This window comes from Aythya fuligula, chromosome 1, assembly GCF_009819795.1.
Source record: "Aythya fuligula isolate bAytFul2 chromosome 1, bAytFul2.pri, whole genome shotgun sequence".
NCBI lineage: Eukaryota > Metazoa > Chordata > Aves > Anseriformes > Anatidae > Aythya > Aythya fuligula.
The window spans coordinates 74,451,284-74,470,781 of NC_045559.1; the positions used below are offsets into that span (position 1 = coordinate 74,451,284).

General features: G+C 39.5%; 1 long non-coding RNA gene across 1 annotated transcript; it reads left to right on the plus strand.

The window, feature by feature from the left end:
- The first annotated feature begins 342 nt into the window (after positions 1 to 342).
- On the plus strand, positions 343 to 19,164 carry LOC116499733. Its single transcript, XR_004254248.1, has 3 exons — positions 343 to 399; positions 15,832 to 15,908; positions 19,034 to 19,164. It is a non-coding gene; the product is annotated as an uncharacterized LOC116499733 (long non-coding RNA).
- Positions 19,165 to 19,498: the final 334 nt, after the last annotated feature.

Sequence of the window (19,498 nt, forward strand, 5' to 3'; positions counted from 1 at the left end):
CTTCCTCGTGAAATTGCAACAGGTGATGGAACTTCAAAATTCAATGTCCAGAGCCAAAGATATAAAAAGCTGCTCAGGAATTCACAATCTGCAGCCACAGTCTTCAGTGGGAATCTCTTTTAAAGGAGTGCTGTATGTGTGTGTGAAAAATATAGAAGAGAAAGCTTAAGTGTAAAATGAACAAGCACTGGGACTCTGGTTCTTACAAAAAGCTAAAGGAGCATTTTTCAGCTGAATACTGTGCCATACGACTGAGTTGTGAACTGGGACAGTCTCTTCCTATTTGAGTCCTTTTTTGTTCAAGCAAATGGGATGACATCAGGAAAACAGCTGACTCCACCAAACAGTTTCTGCTCCTAACTGGAACAATCTGCAATGCCCAGAGTGGTGACTCAGCAGGTAAGAGGGGTCATAACATGTGTTAATTGCCAGAATAGTTATGATGTCTTAGAAAATAATTTTTATCCTCTGTTCATCACATGGATCCAGTCTTGTCATTTGTGAACCAAAATCGGGGCAGGATTACTGGCACAATGAGAAGTGGATCCATACCATAAATGTAAGGGACTGGGACAAACAGAGGCAAGTCCACAGTAGGAACAGTATTGTTCAGTGCCAAAAAAAAGTGTGAAAGATGATACTATTATCTTAGAAAAAAGAAATCTTATGCCAGTGATGTTAGAACCTCAGAAATAATGTGTCAAAGACGTTGGAACATTTAGAATACAACCTCTTACTGTTCCAATGTCATCAACATGTTGTTCTCACCATTTTCTATGACAAGTGAATTTACTGCGTCAATTTGTCTTCAACATGTTAAATGTACTATGTGTAGGCAGGTAAGCTAACCTTATTTATATAGTATAACAAGGGAGAATGCTAACTACACTCACTTTTGCACTTTTGAAAACTGTTTTCTAAGAGAAAATACTACACATCCATTTTCAGAGCTGCGCTTTTCTCACACCTGACCTAGTGTTTCTCAAGAGAATTGCTTCAACAAAGAGGGGGATAATTCTACCTATGGTGTTGAAGTGAAAACTTTGGTTGGCTCATTATTCTGCTTAAACTGCTCTCGCACCAGATATTCCTTCATCTTTCCTAAAAAAAAAGTTCTCTCAGAGTAAGACCCTGAAATGTCTGTCCCCCTTCTGCTTCATGCATTACTTTAATATTTCTAGCTCTACCTTTTTAATTTCCTTTTTTTTTTTTTTCCCACTAATTGCTTTTCTTGATTTGCTGGGGTAATTTCTCTTCTTTCTCTGCCTCTGTTATTTTTTTTTCTCTGCCTTTTTTTTGTTTGTTTTGTTTTCCCCTGGTATAGATAGATCAAATGAACTCTCAACCTTTTGCATTTCCTTCATCCTTAATCCTGGCTATTTTAAATCTGCTGTGTGCTCCCAGGGGTCTCAGTTATCCAGCCAGCTCCTTCTGACTTGGTTGCCTTTTTTTTTTTTTTTTCTTTTTTTTTTTTTTTTTGTCACTGGTATAACTTGTGCCATAGGACATCCCTCTCCATCACTGCACACAGACCACTTGCTACTGGCACTCAGGTCTGAGTGGAAATTGGGCTGGTTTGTGTCAATTCCTCATCTTATTGCAATCTCCTAAGACTCCAGCTCTCCAAGAGTTTTGTACCTGACTGAGGTGGTACTACTGTGAGTGGCTCTTCCTTTCATGTCCTCTTTTCCACTTGGTGGCTCCCTGTCATTTCAGTGTTTTCCCTATCCCTTTTATACTTTTACTACATATCTGTTCCCTATACATACAACTGTGATTGTGACTGTATTCCTTTGCATACGTTCCCTGACAATCTCTTGCAATCAATTTGAGATCAGCAGTTGCCTATTTGAAATCTTGCCCTGAATATCTGACTTAAATACATGCTCTTCACCTTCTTCATCTTTTGCTTTTTCATTTTTCTCAACAAAATTCTCTATTCTCAGAGCAGATAATTCCTGCTTTCATCTTTTTAATTTGCTATGTTTTTAAATATCTTTGTCATTTCTACTTTTTAAATGGCTGTTGATCGATATCCAATACATACATTTTAGCAAAGTGATCATCCCATGCAACTAAAATTTCATAGCAGCACTTTCCCTGCTAGCAAAGGTGGGCTTGGTAGTGTTTATAGACGATTAATGGATCCTCAAGTTAAGTGCCTTCCTGTTTCTGAAAGGAAAGCCATATGTCTGACTTTATCCCCTCCAAGGAGAGGTGATATAGCTGCTTTTGCCAGTCATATGAAAGATATCATATGCAGAAGCAGGATCCAAACTAGTCCAAGGGGTTTACAACTTAAGAACCATTGTCTGGTCCCTCATCCTTTCGCTTCCCATGCTACCAAGTATTGTGTCAAATTTCCTTCTCTTGCTCAAGTAGTGGTCCTTGCAATACTGTATTTCTTGTCATAGTTATTACAGTAGGTCCTCCTTCAACAGCTATAAAGTCACCTCACTTATGCAAGTTAAGCCATACAAAGCCACAATTCTTGCATGCTAGTGTCACAGTCCAGCATCTTTTTCCCTTCCAGATTTAAATCACTGCATTAGCTTTTTACCTCATTCCACATGAAGCAGAAACTCACTGCTGTTAATTTTCAGACACTTGGTACTTCTGTCTACTGATGTATGTCAGTTTGAACCCAGCAGACACACTACTTTTACAAAATAGTAGGGACCATCTATATTCCCTGCTACCCTTTCTTTAAGCAAACCCATGTGCCTAGAACATTGTGCTGGATGTTGTGCCCTGCAGCCTCACTTTTATTCTCATGTCCCTCCTCAGTTCCATTCCAGTATCCTCTCCTTTCTTCTGAACTTTGCCATTTGTAATACTAAATGTCCAAAAATATTGCTCCTTAAATATCAAAACTGAAGTGCTGTGGTGCTTTATGAAGATGTACATCTCATTATTCATTGCCTGGTGTCTAAGGAAGAACAATCTTTGACACAAACTTTTTTCATGGTTGAGATATTTGTATAGTCATTCTCTCACATGGATACTTCATGTCTAAAAAGATCTTAATCTATATGACACTCTTCCTCAGCAGTGGCAATAGTAGGGTTTCTGGCCACTAGAACTCACTAGAGTTCTGCTCTTCAGTTTGCAACCCTTGCTGTCTAGACAACTTAGGTAAAACCTGCTAGTGGCTTGTAGAGGTATTTTCTGAGGGACATTTGTATGTGCATACTGAGAACATAACTGCACAAGTAAAAAGCCTAGAAAGAATCTTCCAGTGTTCGTAGGCACTGTATTAATCTCAAGCTCATATAACAGCAGACTTTGTTGGTTATTTTCTCTCACAGTTATCCTGTAATTACTGGTACTGTTGCTTCACTTCACTTTAAGGCATTGTACTTTCTTCTATAGGGATCCCCTTGATTAAATTTACTTAGGTATAAGGTTATAGGTGGCACCTGTTTCCTGTTGTTCAGACCATCACCTGTCAAAATAAGTTTTCTACAAAGAAAATAGTGTATGTATCCTTTGAACATGCTAAATCATGTATGTGAACTACCCTCAAGAAGTGCTACTGGATGTGAGGATTTCATAGCTTGGTATAAAGGATTTGTGAAAATAGTTCTGTGTCTATGCATATAGAGGGAGACGCTTGATACTTCTCTCAGTTTTAATGTTTTTGTTGAAATAAAATTTGTTATTGTATGTGATACTGTATGTGACTCTGCCAGAGTATGTGATTTGTTATTATATGTGACTCTGGCAGAGGCCACATCTTGGTCTGCATTTTGTACAGTGGCAAGCAAGCATTCAATGCAACATCCTTGATACACAGGCAGACCAATTTGCAAATAAGGGTGCTTTAATAATGTCTAAACACACAACCTGGGCACTTTATTAAGGTCCTCAGGGTTCACACAGTTTGAATCAATTTGGCAATTACGTTGGGTACTTTATAAAAGCAAAACTAAACAAACAAGCAAAAAAGAGATTCACTTGAGACATAGAAGTTTGAACATTATTCAAACCACAAAGCAAAAAAGGTGCAGAGCAATACAACTGGTAGCTGCTGAAACAGGTCTGGTAGTTGGAAGAATCTCCTCCATGTTTCACAGATGCAAATCTTTCAAAGGCAAGAACTCAATGAACTTCAACTTTCCAAAGCTGTAGCAGGTAAAGAGATTTGAATGGATCTTCTAAATTGGATGAAATGACAGCTGTGTAAAAACGTGTTTCCAGTATCTAATTGTTTTAGGGCTTTGAACTATAGCTGCACTAAGGAAGTATGACTAGTAATGGAGCACAGTGTAAAATATGAGATCTGTGCACATATTGTAACCTTCATGATGCTTGGATTTTACTGTAATGAATTACAGAACTGTGTGTAAATACGCACAAGAGAGTTGAGCATTTAAAATTTAGGGTTAAAAGATGGAGCTACAGCGTCCATGTAAATTCTATGGGGCGGGGTCTGATTCTTCCTCAGTATTTGCATTATGCCCCAATTAATTTTGGGGTCTTGGCCATGGACCTGGAGCAACAAGAATTTGAAGATAAATGAATCCTCAAGAAGCCCAAGTCATAGCAGTCATGTCTGAGAGAAAATGTCATTAAACTTGCTGCATACATACTAAAATTAAATCCACTGAAGGGATGCTTAGTCAGAAGATTTTACAAAGTTGGGGGCTTTGTATACAAAACCCATAATACATTCTGCATGTATATTAGGCAATAATTTCCAGCTTCCTTAATTTGTTTACATTTTTCCTAATTACTGTCCTTAATTTTGTTTCATTACTTCCCACAATGTTAAATCACATAAACATCTACAATGTGCGTAGTACTTATCACTATCCAACTGAAAGTATAACAAAGTCTAAATCTGCTAATTTTGTGGTTGTGCAGAGGCATCTGTACTGTAGCAAGGTCACAGCAGAGGGCCACAAGTGGGGACTCCTGGGCTCCAGTCTTTGATCTGCCACTAAGTGGTTCTGGCTGCCATCCAGCTTTCACTGACATTAATGTTAAAACTTATACTGAGTTTAGTGACTTGTGAGTAGAGCAGTTGTTTTATACCTTGATTTACTTCTACCAAAAAAAAAAAAAAAAAAAAAAATTGCATGAAGAAAACTGAGTGAACCTTTTTTCCCCCCACAAAATCATTTTCTAAGAGGAGGAGGAAAAAGATGGGGAACTAACTATTGAAACAGGCAAAAGTATGACTAAATAGAAGAGAAATTCAGTACATGCTTTGGGTTGGAACACAAAGGACTTCTATGTAATGTTTGGATGTGTCCCTACACTTTGTCTTGTACCTGAAGTATGGAGTTCACACCTCTGATGCCTGCCTCTTAGGAAGTTAATGCATTGTCCACTTTTCAGGAAAAGCCCTAAGTAGAGAAAAAAGCCTTTTCTTACATAAAAAGGGGAGTATAAGATGGGCCTTATTTTTCTTTTTTTTTCTCCAAAACTGTTGTAGCCACCAACCTAGGCCAGGACAAACAACAGCCTCCATGTCATTTTAACAACTTCTGTTATGCATCTGGCCACTTCTTTCCAAATTTTAATTTTTCACATGCTAGGAAATAAAACATTTTAGGTCAAACAGAACATTTCTTTTAGCTTGAAAATGAATGTTTTCCCTTTCCCTAAAGGCAAAAGTGATTGTGGGTCATACTGAAACCAAAAAGTATATTAGATTCAACTACCAAAATCATTTATTCTCACAGCTTCATGGCAGGGTGTTTTTCATGGCAAATTAACAACTGTATATGCTTTGGGACCTTCAGATGAAAGAGATTATAGAAATTGAAAGGATTCTTAGGTGTATTTAATTTGCCTTTAATAACAGGATAAATGAAATAATCAGTATATTAAATATACATGAAACATTTTCGGAATGTATAATCTGTTGGAAAGGAATAAATGGTTTATGTTATTACTGGGAAGTGAGGTATATATAATCCACTGTGTGTGGTTGTCATCAAAGCCCTACCAGGAATGAAAAACTAAATGTGCTATTTTTACCTTTTTTTTTTTTTCTTTTCCCTGCTTTGTTTGTGGCTTTGGCAGAACAAAAAGAGACCTGGATAAAATGAGAAAGATTGTTTTGCATTTATCATGATTGTGTTTGAGGCACTGTCTTTAGTGTGAAGGCACAATAAGCTTTTCATTTATTATTTGCATTACAGAAGCCTAGGCTGGTATTAAAATGCCACAATCCCAGGCACTCTGTGTACTCGGAGGGAAAAGCAGTCACTGCATCCAGAGTTTGTGATAAAATAGGACAAACGATGAGAAGCGAACAGGGTTACAGAGGATTATTGCTGTTTAATTCTTACCTGGAACATAAAGTCAGTTTTTGGTTCTGGTCTGCTGCATCCCCCATTCTTTACTCTCTCAGAACATTCTGTCTTCACCTGACATTACTCTCCCACCAGCCCATAATTTCATCACAAACCCACAATTTCATCTGTGGTCTTTCTGTCCACAGATTTCAGTAGAGGTAGTGGATGAGTGTAATACATGATTCAGTAGATGGTGCACACATGGATGCCTTTGCTCTTTTAACTTTGTTGTGACAGAATTTTAAAAATATACATATTCCTTTCATCTCCCAACCCTGACCTGGCAGGAATGTTCATTTAAAGAAGACAGTGATAATGCCAAATGAGCTTAATCAGTCTTAAATCCTTATCATTTGTAAAAGAAAATGGGATGGTACAAGCCTAGTCTTATTTTATTTCAGTATTTTAACAACAGATGCAATGCTGCCTTTGTTATTATCCTTTATTCCTCAGACAGCGTTCCCCCTTCTAATTATTACTTGTCATCTTCAGTAAGATGGAGAAATGGCATTCTTTGAGCTCAGGTAAATATCAAAGTAATCTTACTTGTAATGACATAACTGCATTCACTGGGGAGTGAAGTGTAATGAACTAAAAAAGGAATTTAGTATGCTTTCCAAATTAAATAATGTATTAATTTCTTCCAAACAGAGGTCCCCAGCCCCACTTGAAAACAGTGGTGCTTTTAAATACCTCAAAAGTTTGTGGGCACGTTAGGGAACAGCAGCCAAGAAACAAAAGGCATTAGGGCCACCTCTTTCTCTACAGTGCTCTGTGGGGAATAGCTGGAGATGGTCCGAGCTCCCCATCACAACTCCACAGGGGCTTTGTCTGGCTGCCAGCCAGGGTACCCTGCAAGGGGACTGTCTCCATAGGTGGTGGAGATGTGTGCCAGCTTCTGACAGAGGTCACCAGCAACAAGGGGGAACACCAGCCCCCAACCATCCTCTCTTCCTTGTTTTCAGTCTCTTCAGCCATGGGTACTGAGACACATTAATGCCACAGCTTTTGCTGCCATTCCCCATCATCTGAACATCCCTTCACAAGGGCAGCCACCTCTTGCATTCCACTGCATTATGTAGCATTTTCTTTGCAACCTTAGTTCCTGGAATCATACATATGTGTATATATACATATATATTAGCCCTTCAGAAAAGGCTAGTTTTCAGCTTTTGTGATTGCGGAGAATAGTTTGGATATATAAATTCTGAAAGGTTCAAAAATCAAAGGCAAGTCAAAAAACAGGCTTGATTCTTCAGTGTCTCCCTTCAGGCAGCTCTCATTTTTTATTTTATTTTTTGGTTTGTTGTTGTTTTAGGTATATGCTTATTTAAGAGGCATAAGGGAAGATAAACTCATTCAATTTACTGATTTTAAGCTCTTGGATAATTCTTCAGGATTCTGCTGAAAAATTGATGTTTTGCAGGATTTTTCTGCCAACAGTTTTTTCTTTGAAACACAATTTTTGGTTTCAGGAAAGGTTTGGAACAAAATTCCAAGCAGTTTTATACAGAATTTAGCAATTACTCTTTGCAGAGTGGGTTGAAGTCATTAAAAGTAGCATTTATTGAAGCAAATTGGAGCACAGGCATGCTTTGCTATGCTGCGATAGAAGTAGCAGAGTTAATGCAGCAGAGAGTTGAAGTGGGAGCCATCCGTGACTTTTTTATGCACCGGCCTCAGCTGAACTCCTTGTGCTCTAAACTGCTCTGAACACATCTATATATGCAAATGTGTAAACCTATAGATGGAAGTGTATACAGTTAAAACAGAGAAAGCACATGCCCATACTTAACCACTCTTCAGAACAACCATTTTCAAAATTGATGCATTCTTATTCAGCTAGAGAGAAGGGGACTTTGGAAGAGTTAAGAAATAAAGGAATATTTGGTGGAACTAAAAAATTTGCACACTATCACATATATAGCAAAACCAATAGAAATGGCCATAAATTTGCCATTTAAGGCCTACATTAAAAAAAAAAATCCCATATTGTTCATTTAAATTCAATTTAATTTTATTTAAACCAATACTTAATGAATGATCTTTTTCACTTTGGGAAAAACTCAAGGGTCTGCTTCACAGGCTTCTTTTGTAAGCCTTTCCATTTTTCTATGCATTATACTTGTGTTATTTCAAAACAAGTCAGTATTCACAGAAATCTCCACAGGCTGATGTTGGAATGTCATTTTTTTCATTAAAACATAAGCTGTTTCAATCAGAACTCAGATAGAGCTGGTCTTGATTATTTTTTGAAGTAAAACATAATTTCATCTCCTGCACCATGGTGAGAATTCATGAAGTTTGTATTATGCATTCTCTTTAATACCCCGGATTAAAGCAAAAGTAAGAAGAATCTGTAAATTATTTATTTGTTTATTTATTTTATTTATTTTTGAAAAGAGGCTCTCAGGATGTTTAGTTAGGAGAGGGGCATTGAAGTAGCATTGCCTGGGAGACCCAGAAAATATACGTTCAGTTGTGCCCCCTCCCCCCCCCCCCAAGGGCGGTTTGTGGGGTCGGAAGCTCTGTGACTGCGCGGCGTCCGCTTCGAGGAGGAGGAGGAGGCCCACAGAAAGTCGGGTCCCTGCCCGGTGTCGCAGCCTCCCTACGGCCCTCTGGCCCCGGGCGGCCGCAGCCGCTATTTCTTCGACGTCCGAGGCGCTGGGCGTCCGGTGGGCAGCTGCCGGCCCCGGTGGCTACCTCCGCGGAGGCGGCCGAGCTCGGCGATGCGCCTTCCCCCTCAGCTAGTCCTTCCCCATTGGCGCGGAGCTGACCGCCTCCTCGCAGCGGGGCTTTGCGGTAGGAAACGCCGAGCCGCGAGGCTACAGGGGCCGCCGGGTCGAAACGAGTGGCGGCGGCACGGCCGCGGGCGGCGGCGCCCCCTCGCGGCGAGCTGAGAGGAGGGTTAGGTGCTTCTACCCAGCTCCTCGCCCTCAGAAGCCTCAGACCTACACTTGGGTATTTCTGCAGAAGACCACAGCACGCGCAGGGACGCTAGCTCATCGCCACCCCTCTGGGCCTTGGAGGTCTCAACCCTTATGCGTGTTATTTTTAATATTTGTGTGAAAACGCTAACCACAGTCTGGGCTGACAGCCACAAGCTGAAGAAACACCTGCAGCCAGGTGATACTGAGGTGTGTGATATGTAAGTAAACAACTAAATACACAGATAAATTGCTCACTTGATCTATAGATCAGTCATTAGATGGCATTTTCTTCTACGTCATTCGTTAATCACTAATGCAGCTTCACCAGTTAAACATTTAAAAAGTTATTTTTCTCCCTCTCCTTGATCTCTTTTTTTATGCCAGTGCAGGTGGCACATTCTCACAGGGAGCTACTTTTTTTTTTCCAAAATATCTAAAATTGTGTTATGGATTTTTATTTTTAGCTTTTGAGACTGCATTTGTAAGGCTTTGGAAAACAAAAATGTAGCCTTTGACTTATTAAAATAGTCATGTTCTTTTATTTGGCAAAGGGGGCAGAATTCCAGCTTTTTAAAACTTTCTCATTCTTTTTCCTGATGCACAGGTGAAAAAGTACATAGCAATTGAAAGCATCAGAATCTATTTTTTCTTATAGCTTATTTCTCTCAGAAAAGGGGTTTGCCTTCCTTGTTTTACTTGAAATGCGAGAGGAAGGTTATGTTCCAACTCCATCTAGTTTTTTTTGTTTGTTTGTTTTTTGAAGGAGAATGAGTGAGAAGAAGCTAAAGGTCTTTTTACTCTTTACTTACTTTGTTTCTTCTTCCATGGGAGAAGAAAAACAGTGACAGAACATTTCTTCCTACACAGTCTATTTCAAGTTATTTGCCATTTTCTTTGAGAAGAAGGGGTTTAGAGAGCACAGAACCGGAATAAATCCCCTCCAAAAGTGCAATTTTTTCCCCAAATATTTCCCTTCTGTGAGACAGATGTAAGATAGCAAACAACATTAAAAATGTTTGCTTTTAAAAGTACTCATAGGAATAGTAGGAGTGTTTTTTTCTTAGGTTTTCGAGTAACTTTATCCTCCCCTGAAGTGTCTGCTGTTTTGTGGAAGTTGTTTCACTTTTTTAGTAAAAATCTGCAAACTGAAATGTTATTTCAACAGAAGCAAAAATAAAAGTGAGAAACTTGGCAGAAAGAAAAAAATAATTCTGCCAACCATCTTCCATAGTTACATGAAGTGAAAAACGGAGTCATTGCTGGGGCTGCTGTCTCTTGCTCAAGTGACATCTGGTCTGGATGAGGAAATTCACATAATCAGCACATAGAGTGTAAATCGGGTGTCCTACGTGCTCTTTTTGTCATTGAGATCTAAATAAGGCTGTGAAGAAAGTCTTTGGTCACTGCGTAAAACCTCTGTTCCAGGACTGTCCAGGTCAGCTCTGGACGTGTAGTCATCCAAGACAGAAAAAGTAGCTCCCTGTGGGCATGTGCCACCTTCACAGGAATAAAGAAGAGATCAAGGAGAGGGAGTAGCAAAATGGGAATTTAATGTTTGCCCATCAGCACCATCAGAGGTATGACAAAGAGTAGAGCAGAGACTGAGGCTCTTCATGCCTCTGTTCCAGAAGGGCAATCGTATATTTTTAGAGGTAATAATTTTTCAGTCTGCTGCAACACTAATAAAACTATAGATTGTTAAATATTTGAAGGTGAAGCTTTCTGCAAGCGGATTGCTCTGATATCTCCTTAATCAGTTTCCAAGCTGGGTGATGTCATGCTCTGTGTTTCTAATCTATAGACCAGAGCATGCCGTTATGTTTAAAGTCATATGAGGATGTTATGGCAGAAAACTGCCACATTGCTATTATGTAGCTAACAGTTCTCTAGGAAATCTTAATTTACAAAAAGTCCTGGTTTCACCATCCTAAAGGATCCAGTGTCTTCCTGAGCTTCTCAAACCCCAACCTTCTACATTACAGTAGAGAACTGAGACTCAGAATTTTCTTTTCCTGATGGAATCTTTACTTTCCTATAATTCCTGTTATGACCTAGGATAAAGCATGTCTCCCACTCATCTGTGTCATCCATCAATGGAAGTATAAGCTTTCCTGGGTAATTGCTAGAGAACTTAGTTGACTTTTAAGTTCTAAATAACTTGCACTTTGCTGCTTTTCCTTCTGTGTAGCAGGGAAGGGTGCAGCTCCACACTCAGTTATCACAGAATCACAGAATTTTCTAGGTTGGAAGAGACCTCAAGATCATCGAGTCCAACCTCCAACCTAACGCTAACAGCCCTCCACTAAACCATATCCCTAAGCTCTACATCTAAGCGTCTTTTGAAGACTTCCAGGGATGGTGACTCCACCACTTCCCTGGGCAGCCCGTTCCAATGCCTCACAACCCTTTCAGTGAAGAAGTTCTTCCTAACATCTAACCTAAAACTCCCCTGGCTCAACTTAAGCCCATTCCCCCTCGTCCTGTCACCAGGCACGTGGGAGAACAGGCCAACCCCCACCTCGCTACAGCCTCCCTTGAGGTACCTAAAAAGAGCGATAAGGTCACCCCTGAGCCTCCTCTTCTCCAGGCTGAACAAGCCCAGCTCCCTCAGCCGCTCCTCGTAGGACTTGTTCTCCAGGCCCCTCACCAGCTTTGTCGCCCTTCTCTGCACCCGCTCAAGCACCTCGATGTCCTTCTTGTAGCGAGGGGCCCAAAACTGAACACAGTACTCGAGGTGCGGTTTCCTGATTCTGCCTGGTGAACTTGTTAAAGAGTTTCCAGACTGGGTGTTGTCATGCCCTGATTATTGCTCTGTAGACCAAGCATACACTCATATATATTTAAAGCCATATGAGGAAGATACAGCAGAAAATTTCTACGGGAAAGTATTGGTAGGAATACCTATTAATGTTTCATTAACTGTAAAACATGCATTAGGGTCTTCTCCAGTTTTAGTGGCTTCATTGAGATCTGTTGGAAGACTTGAGCATGAGGCAGTGATCTCACAGTCCGTTGCTGTCTCTGACCTGGAGCTGGGCAGCAGACTGTCCACTTGACAGCGATCAAATTTTATTGGTCTCCATTGGACCTGCAGTCTGTGGGCTGACTGTGCTGCTAGGCTTCACATAAAAGCTAATCTAGAAGGCTTCACATAAAAGCTAAACTAGTCAAGTGGTATGCTTTCCTGGATACGTTTTGTGAGTCAAAAGGCTGCTGCCCTGCTCCTTGCATATCAAGTTGCTATTAATCCCCTATAATTCCAGGCACATAAATCAAGAAGCTTTCCTGAGCTACCTCTACAATTAGTAGAGGAAGATCCCTCCTGAGGGTAATTCAATTTGTAAGTAAGGCGCAGTACATCTTCAGAGCACAGTTTGGCTCACGTAAGTGGTTCAGATGAGGTGGAATCTGATCATTGCGTCTACTTTCTTCCCCAATAGAAATGCCAGTGAAGTCTGTTGCATCTGGGTCACACAGTGTCAGGAATGATAATTGCTGAAGAAAATCAGACTGTAGACATACGAGACAAGGAATGACAAAAATCTGATCAGTCCTTCCAGTGCTAAAGGACAGTGAGGCCAATGCGGACCTGCCAACATGACCTTATTCTGGCAAGCACTGCTTGCTGAGTCAACAGTGGCTCATATCTCCTCTAGTGCTAGCCAGGAAGTGCTGCTGGTACCCCGTCTTCCCCTTCCTCAGCTGCGGTCATTCCATAGCAATATCACACTTCACTCCCCACAAAAGAATTCTGCTCCACAAACCTCCATCTGTAGCAGACTTCTTTTTTTTTTTTTTTTTTTTTTTTTCTTTCTTTCTTTTTTTTTTTCTTCTTAAGCTGAGTTTTGGAGTAGTGGGGATATGTAGGTTAGGGGGAGGGCAGGATGCCACAGCACTGCCATAGTCACTCAGACTGTAGACCTAACCCCTCTGCAGCAACAGATACTGAGCTCATGGGCCGTGCAGCCACCTGTACCAGTCTGTACCCCCACAGCACTTCCTCTTGTGGGCTGACTAGCAAGTATTTTGACATCCTTCAGCCTTCATCTGTATTTCTGCAGTGTGATGTTTCTATTTGTCAACCAAACAGGTAATTAGAAATACTCTCGCAAATTGCATTGATCTAAAAATGTACTTGATTCTGGTTTCAGAAATTCCAGATGAAGGCATCCTAGTCTCCACAGGGAGGCAGCAGAATACCTGTTAATTTGCTTCAAACTTTGGTGCTTTTTTCCTTTTTTTTTTTTTTTTTTTCCTTTTTCTTTTAAAGAAATCTTTTATCTAGTACATATATATTGTTTGGACAAGAGATTAAGTTTTAAGAGTTTTAAGTTCAGCGGGAATTTTTTTTTTCCTTGCCAAGACAAAGATTGCCAAGGTCAACATTCCCCTTATTTCCCACTGAGCTGCCACCAAAATGATTTACAAGTTACATAAGAGCCATTTTTGAAAGAAATATGCATTTAATTAGAAACTAAAAATCATGGTGTCTAACTGAGACAGTATAATTAAAGTTTTGTCAATATTTCCATTATTTGGGGGGATTTATCACCCCAGGAAAAGAAAGCATTCTAGTCTGCTGAAAGTTGCAATTTTATGCCTTGATACTATAAATATAATTACTATTAAAAAAAATAGGATTGTCTATAATATAGGAAATAATAATGCTATAAAGCCCAGCATTTCCAAACCAGGTATTCAAATGTCATGGAACAAACACTCCTCCCTTTCAATTTACATGATTGTCTTAAATATCACGACACTTTAAAGAAAATAGATGTAAGGTTCTTTTTGTTTGTCTTCTGGCTTATAAGATTTTATAATTTATATTTTCAAGGTGTTTCTCTGCAAGAACAGGGATTAAAAACTTGCTTCTGTTTACTTTCTTCTAAATGGAAGTTCAGATTTTTGCATACTCAAAGGATCCCAGAAGCTGGGTTTTGGAAAAAAAATGCAAATATAGAAGGACCCACGTCTTCACCAAATTCAACTACATTTAACTTTTCTGGACTGCCTGCATTCTTAGAGCAGTTTGCTAGAAATCAGAGGAGAAATGCTTTAAATAAAATAAAAGCAGAATGGAAAAGCCAGGAAGATTTAGACTGTGTTTTTTTTTGCTTCAGTCAAAAGCAGTTGAATTTAATTTTGTCCTTCAGAGAAATGACGAATTATTTTTTTTTTTTTTTTTTTTTTTGAATGCAAGAAAATTCATCATATATAACTATTAGCTTTATCTACAGAAGACAAATCTTGTTGCTAGGAGCAGATTTATTTCTTTAATACTGTTCCAAAATAGGTATCGGCCCACCTCTGACGTTCATTTCACAGAAGACATTTCAAGTAAGCTTTCTCAAATCCTTTGCAGCACCATGTATTTGCAAAACACTCTTCTCACGGAAGAAGTCAATTAAGTGATCCAGTGCAACAAATTCTACATTCCTGGTAAGACTAGTTGTTGTTTTTTTTTTCTCACGCATTCACTGGGTCAACATCTCATTTTTGGGAGATAGGAAAGGAAGATCTTGCTCTCTTCGTGGTCTCAGCTGAGATTCTTCTCACATCATTTTGATCCAACACAGCACTAGATTTATCTTTTTTCAACCCCCAGCTACTTGAGAAAGACAAGGATGAATATTTTATATTTTTTGTCCTTCATAAAATTCCATTGAAAGTAAAAGCCTTAAATATTGTAGTATATTTTTATCACATACAGAGATTTTCTTTATATCCTTTTCAACACCACAATTCAAAACTGATCTATGTGAAAAGCTTTCAGACTTTTGATAAAAACACACTTATTTAGGAAACATTAAACCAAAGTGCTTGCCAGGGCCTTGAGAATGGTAATAGGCCTGGTCATGCCCAGGTGGCACATGGGCATTAATGGCCCCAGCTGGCCTCGCTTGGAACCCCCCCACGCACCCCAGCCTGAGCTACATGGCAGAAAACCTGAGGGTGAAAAGCTGCAGAACTGATTACCGAAGCTGTAAGCCATCTTGTCCCTCTGAAATACAGGTAGAGGTAAACGATAGCAATTCAAAGCCACTGATGCTGTAAAGCTGTGGTGTGCAACTGCCTTTTTTTTCCATCATGAGAGTAGCTTTTGCTGCTTTGGAGATGCTTCATTCCCCATGCCAGCAGTTATGCAGAGCTATAGGAAAGGGTTGGATGCCTCAGGGTGAGATGGAGTGTGTGGTGTTAGGTGAGATCCACAGGAGAGCTACAGCTCTGTGATCAGTCATAAACAGGACCTTAAAGCTTGGGCATAGCCTAGCAGCATTTGGAAAGATGCCCTGGAACACAGTTGATTCCTGCAGAAGTGCACCTGCCAAATTGCATCCTGTCAGTCACACTCCATGACCCTGTGAGTGCTTAAGGTCTGAGCTACTGAGGTCCCAAACCCTGGTGAGGCTTGTTCAGGCTTTGCACTGTAGCATCCCTAGGGAGAGAGGGGGCAATCCACTGCCTCTGTTCGGAGGCTTTGATGAAGCTATGATACCATGGTTTAGCCTGAAGAACACCATGAAGGTGTAGAGGATGTGAGCTTTCCTGAAGCTTTCATTCCTCCTATGGATAACTGATTATCTTTACAGGGCTACTGTGAGGAAGAATGCATTACTGACTCTGAAGCACCAGAACTACAGGGATGTCCTGTTAGTACTGTCACCAGGTAATTTATTATTTGTCTTTCCTTCTGGGCTGCCTTATCTCTTGTATTTGGAATGGTATTATCATGCCAAGTTCTCCTGCTGTTTGCAATGATATTTTTAAAAATGGTGTTTTAATTAAAGAATAAATCCAAAGAGCTGTTGCGCGGGATCACTGTGTTCCAGCAGTAACAGGGAGCCAAAAAACTGACAATAGGGTATCACTGAAGATTTTTGTGATATCTTCTGTAAAATAAGTGGCTTCAAATGATTTGATTTTGGCTCAAGAAATGGCAACTCATCTGCCTTTAAAGTTAACTGATCTATTTTTCACATAATTGCTGCAGCATTTACGTTCTCTGCCATCCCTTTCACTTCAGATGCAGCCACATTTCAGTAGTATATGAAGTTATTCCTATATATAGCATGAAAAACATTTGGGGATCTTTCCAGTGAATAAGTCCCAGATACATGTCAGGTATCAGTCCAGCACCTCATAGTAGGCATCACAGTCAAGAGCACAGATTTGGAGCATTTTTGGCTTCAAGCTCAAAGCTGAACCTACAATTTGGCCAGGATGTTTGAATATTAGACGTGCTGAGCAGAAAAAGCAAGCTTGTCTGTATCTTTGTTATGGCAATGAGTTCCTCACCCTGGATTAATTGCAGTTTCCAGTGAGGTTGACAGTTCTACCCATTTCCATAGGAAAGGAAATATCAAAGAGTAGGCTCAAAGGAAGCCTTTCCAGGAAAGTAGGATTTGCCATACCTATCAGGTCAGATATCCTGTTCCTAGCAGCTGTCAGGACATGAGATGTTTCAAAGGAAGTTGGATAAGTTTACCTAGCCAAAACATGACTGACTAATGCTGAAGAGAACTGAGGTAAGCATTGCTTTAGGTGGTACAGGACTCAGCTTTCTGCCTGGCACATAAAATCTGATTATGTCTGGCTTTATAGGCTTTACAGCTGTAAAGTTATTGGCAATCATATTATGACTTCTACAGTTTTGCCAGCTCTTATCATTGTCCATTTCAATTACCTGCTCAGCATCTGCTATGCTTTCTCAAAGGTTTTACAACCAAAGTAGGATAAAACTTAATGGGGAGGCACCATATAATTTTTTTGTGATCAGTTGCATGATTATTCTGCAATGGGTCCTGAATTTTTGGAACAGATGGTAAGTGGGCAGAGAGCTGGAAGCCTTAGGACCACCTAGCTTCAGCTGCTTTCCTGCCCAGTGAATTACAAGATGAGGCCTTCCTTAACATTTTTAAAAGTGCCATATACTAGAGACACCACCAGTTCTTTTGCCATTCATTGAAATGTCTGTTGACTTCAGGGGACAGACATCTTAAATTAACCTTTACTGAGTGCAACACTGAAGCTGTACAACACAAAATACTTTGTCCATTCTTTCAACATGTTTAGTCTTTTGAAAACTTTAGCTGATGGCAGAATTTGTCATCCAGAGCAAATGGACTTGAGATTTTCTAAATTCTCTAAAAATCAAGAATTTACTTCCTTCTCGTCTGCCTTTCCCTCCTCCTTGGAAATCATAGGCATATGGTGTTGTACACTAGTGTTACTTCCTTGCTTCTAGGAATGGATTGGCTAGAAATTCAGCTGGTAATTTAGTCATACTTATGTCTAATTATCTTTACAGGAAAAAGAGTCTTGGAAACAGTAGGCAAGTGAAACAGAGAAACAGAAACTTATTTAATTCCTTCCTAAACTTTTGTCTTTTTTTTTTTTTTTTTTTTTTTCTGAAGTGTTAGGCACAGTAAAGGGAGAATGTTTATTTGAAATTTTGTTGAGAAAAGGTGAAAGACTAAACAGTCTTTGTTCTTCTAAGTCATTTCATTTTTTAAATTGAATGCTCCTTCTCTAAGTCTCTGGAGACATCATATCCTTTAAAATACAGGAAAATCAATAGAAACAACGGTTCCAGCTCAGCTTCCCCCGAATTTGATCAAGTACATTCAAATATTAAGTGATAAATGGGCTAATTTACACATCTGCAAAACTAGCATTCACATTTTACTGACTCCCAACAGTGTCATGAGCTTTAATTAATAGTTGTAAAGCACTGCCATTTCTCTGAATGAAAGGTAGAACTTCTTACATTAGAAAATATGTAGATGTATCTTCTGCTGTGTTTGTGACAGCTGTCTAGAGGACTAATAGCTTTGCAGATTTACTGCTGTGCTCTGCTGCTTTCTGCTAGCCTGCATTATTTATTTATTTATTTATTTAAAGTTTGATACTGGTGACTTTCAGAGACTGAGACTAATCCTAAATTTGTATTCAGCTGAAAGACACCTCTTAACTGTTCAAGGCATTTTCCTTGCATTTTAATACCTGTAACTCAAACTGTGTCAAATTAATTCAAAGTGTACCACATTATTCAGGAGACGGGTGGTTTTCAAGTAGGTATGAAAACACATTATCTGAACTCCCTGCAGTATCATTGAGACAACACAGTGCAGAAGTAAAATCTGTTCTAACTGCAGCATCACCAGGATGATCAACCAGAGCCTAGCTGCAGAACCAAGTCTGCATGAACTGGCACTTCTACAAATAGTTTTAAGAACAAGCTGGTTGCAGTGACAAATCAACAAAACATTTGTGCAGTTCTTATCTGGAGGCAATTTCTAATGCTGATTGTGTTTATATATGTTACCTCCTGGAAAACTTAAAACTGCCCAGAATGTTTCAATGAGATCACCAATCCTAATTAAAGATCACGATGAGAATATCTTACAAAGGATTTTTTTTTTATTATTTATTTTTTAACTCCCAGCCCGCTGTTCCACTCTGTCACTCTCTAACTTATTATTTTGGTATAAGACCATCCCTTTTTTGGGGGGGGTGGAAGGGAAAGGGATTGGAGTGAAAGTATGGCCTTAAGTTCAACAGCAATAATCTGAAGCCTGATCAAGTACTTATGAATTTTGGGATTTGCTGTTTGGAGTGTTCCAGATTTACTATTGTTCACTTCTTCCAAAAACAACATAAAAAAACATTTTCCTACCATTGGTTTAAAAACTAAAGAGAGAGAGATTAAAAAAATGTGATTGCCTTGGCCATCCTGAAAGTGTCAAATCCCCCCACTCACTTACCGCTATTGTATTTTTTTCTGAAACCGAGGAAGTCGCCACAGCTCAGCGGCTGAGCCCTAAATAATCCACTGCAATGTACCATGCCTTACTCCAAATGGACTTGATGGTGTCCTGAGGCTGACAAAGACAGAGCTGTCAAGTGCTGGCAGGGTGAGAAACCACCAGGTAGGCTTTTGAGTTTTCTCAATCTGTAATTCTATCAGATATATCAGTGTTATTTATGGATCAGACCAGGGTATCCTGGGCCTATGCAACTAACAAGTGAATTATTGCACTTGCATTAGACTATGAATTCTGGAAACATCAACTAAAGCAATTAATTCAAAGTTGCATTATACATTCTTTATTGTTCTATTGATCTCAAATATCTGAGACTGCCAATTACAGCCATCTCTGCTTTAATCATTTTTATTTGCATTGGCAGTATAACGCTCAAGACTATAGGAGCTCATCTCGCTAAAGTGCTTGTTTTTCTCCTGACCTTTCCTTATGA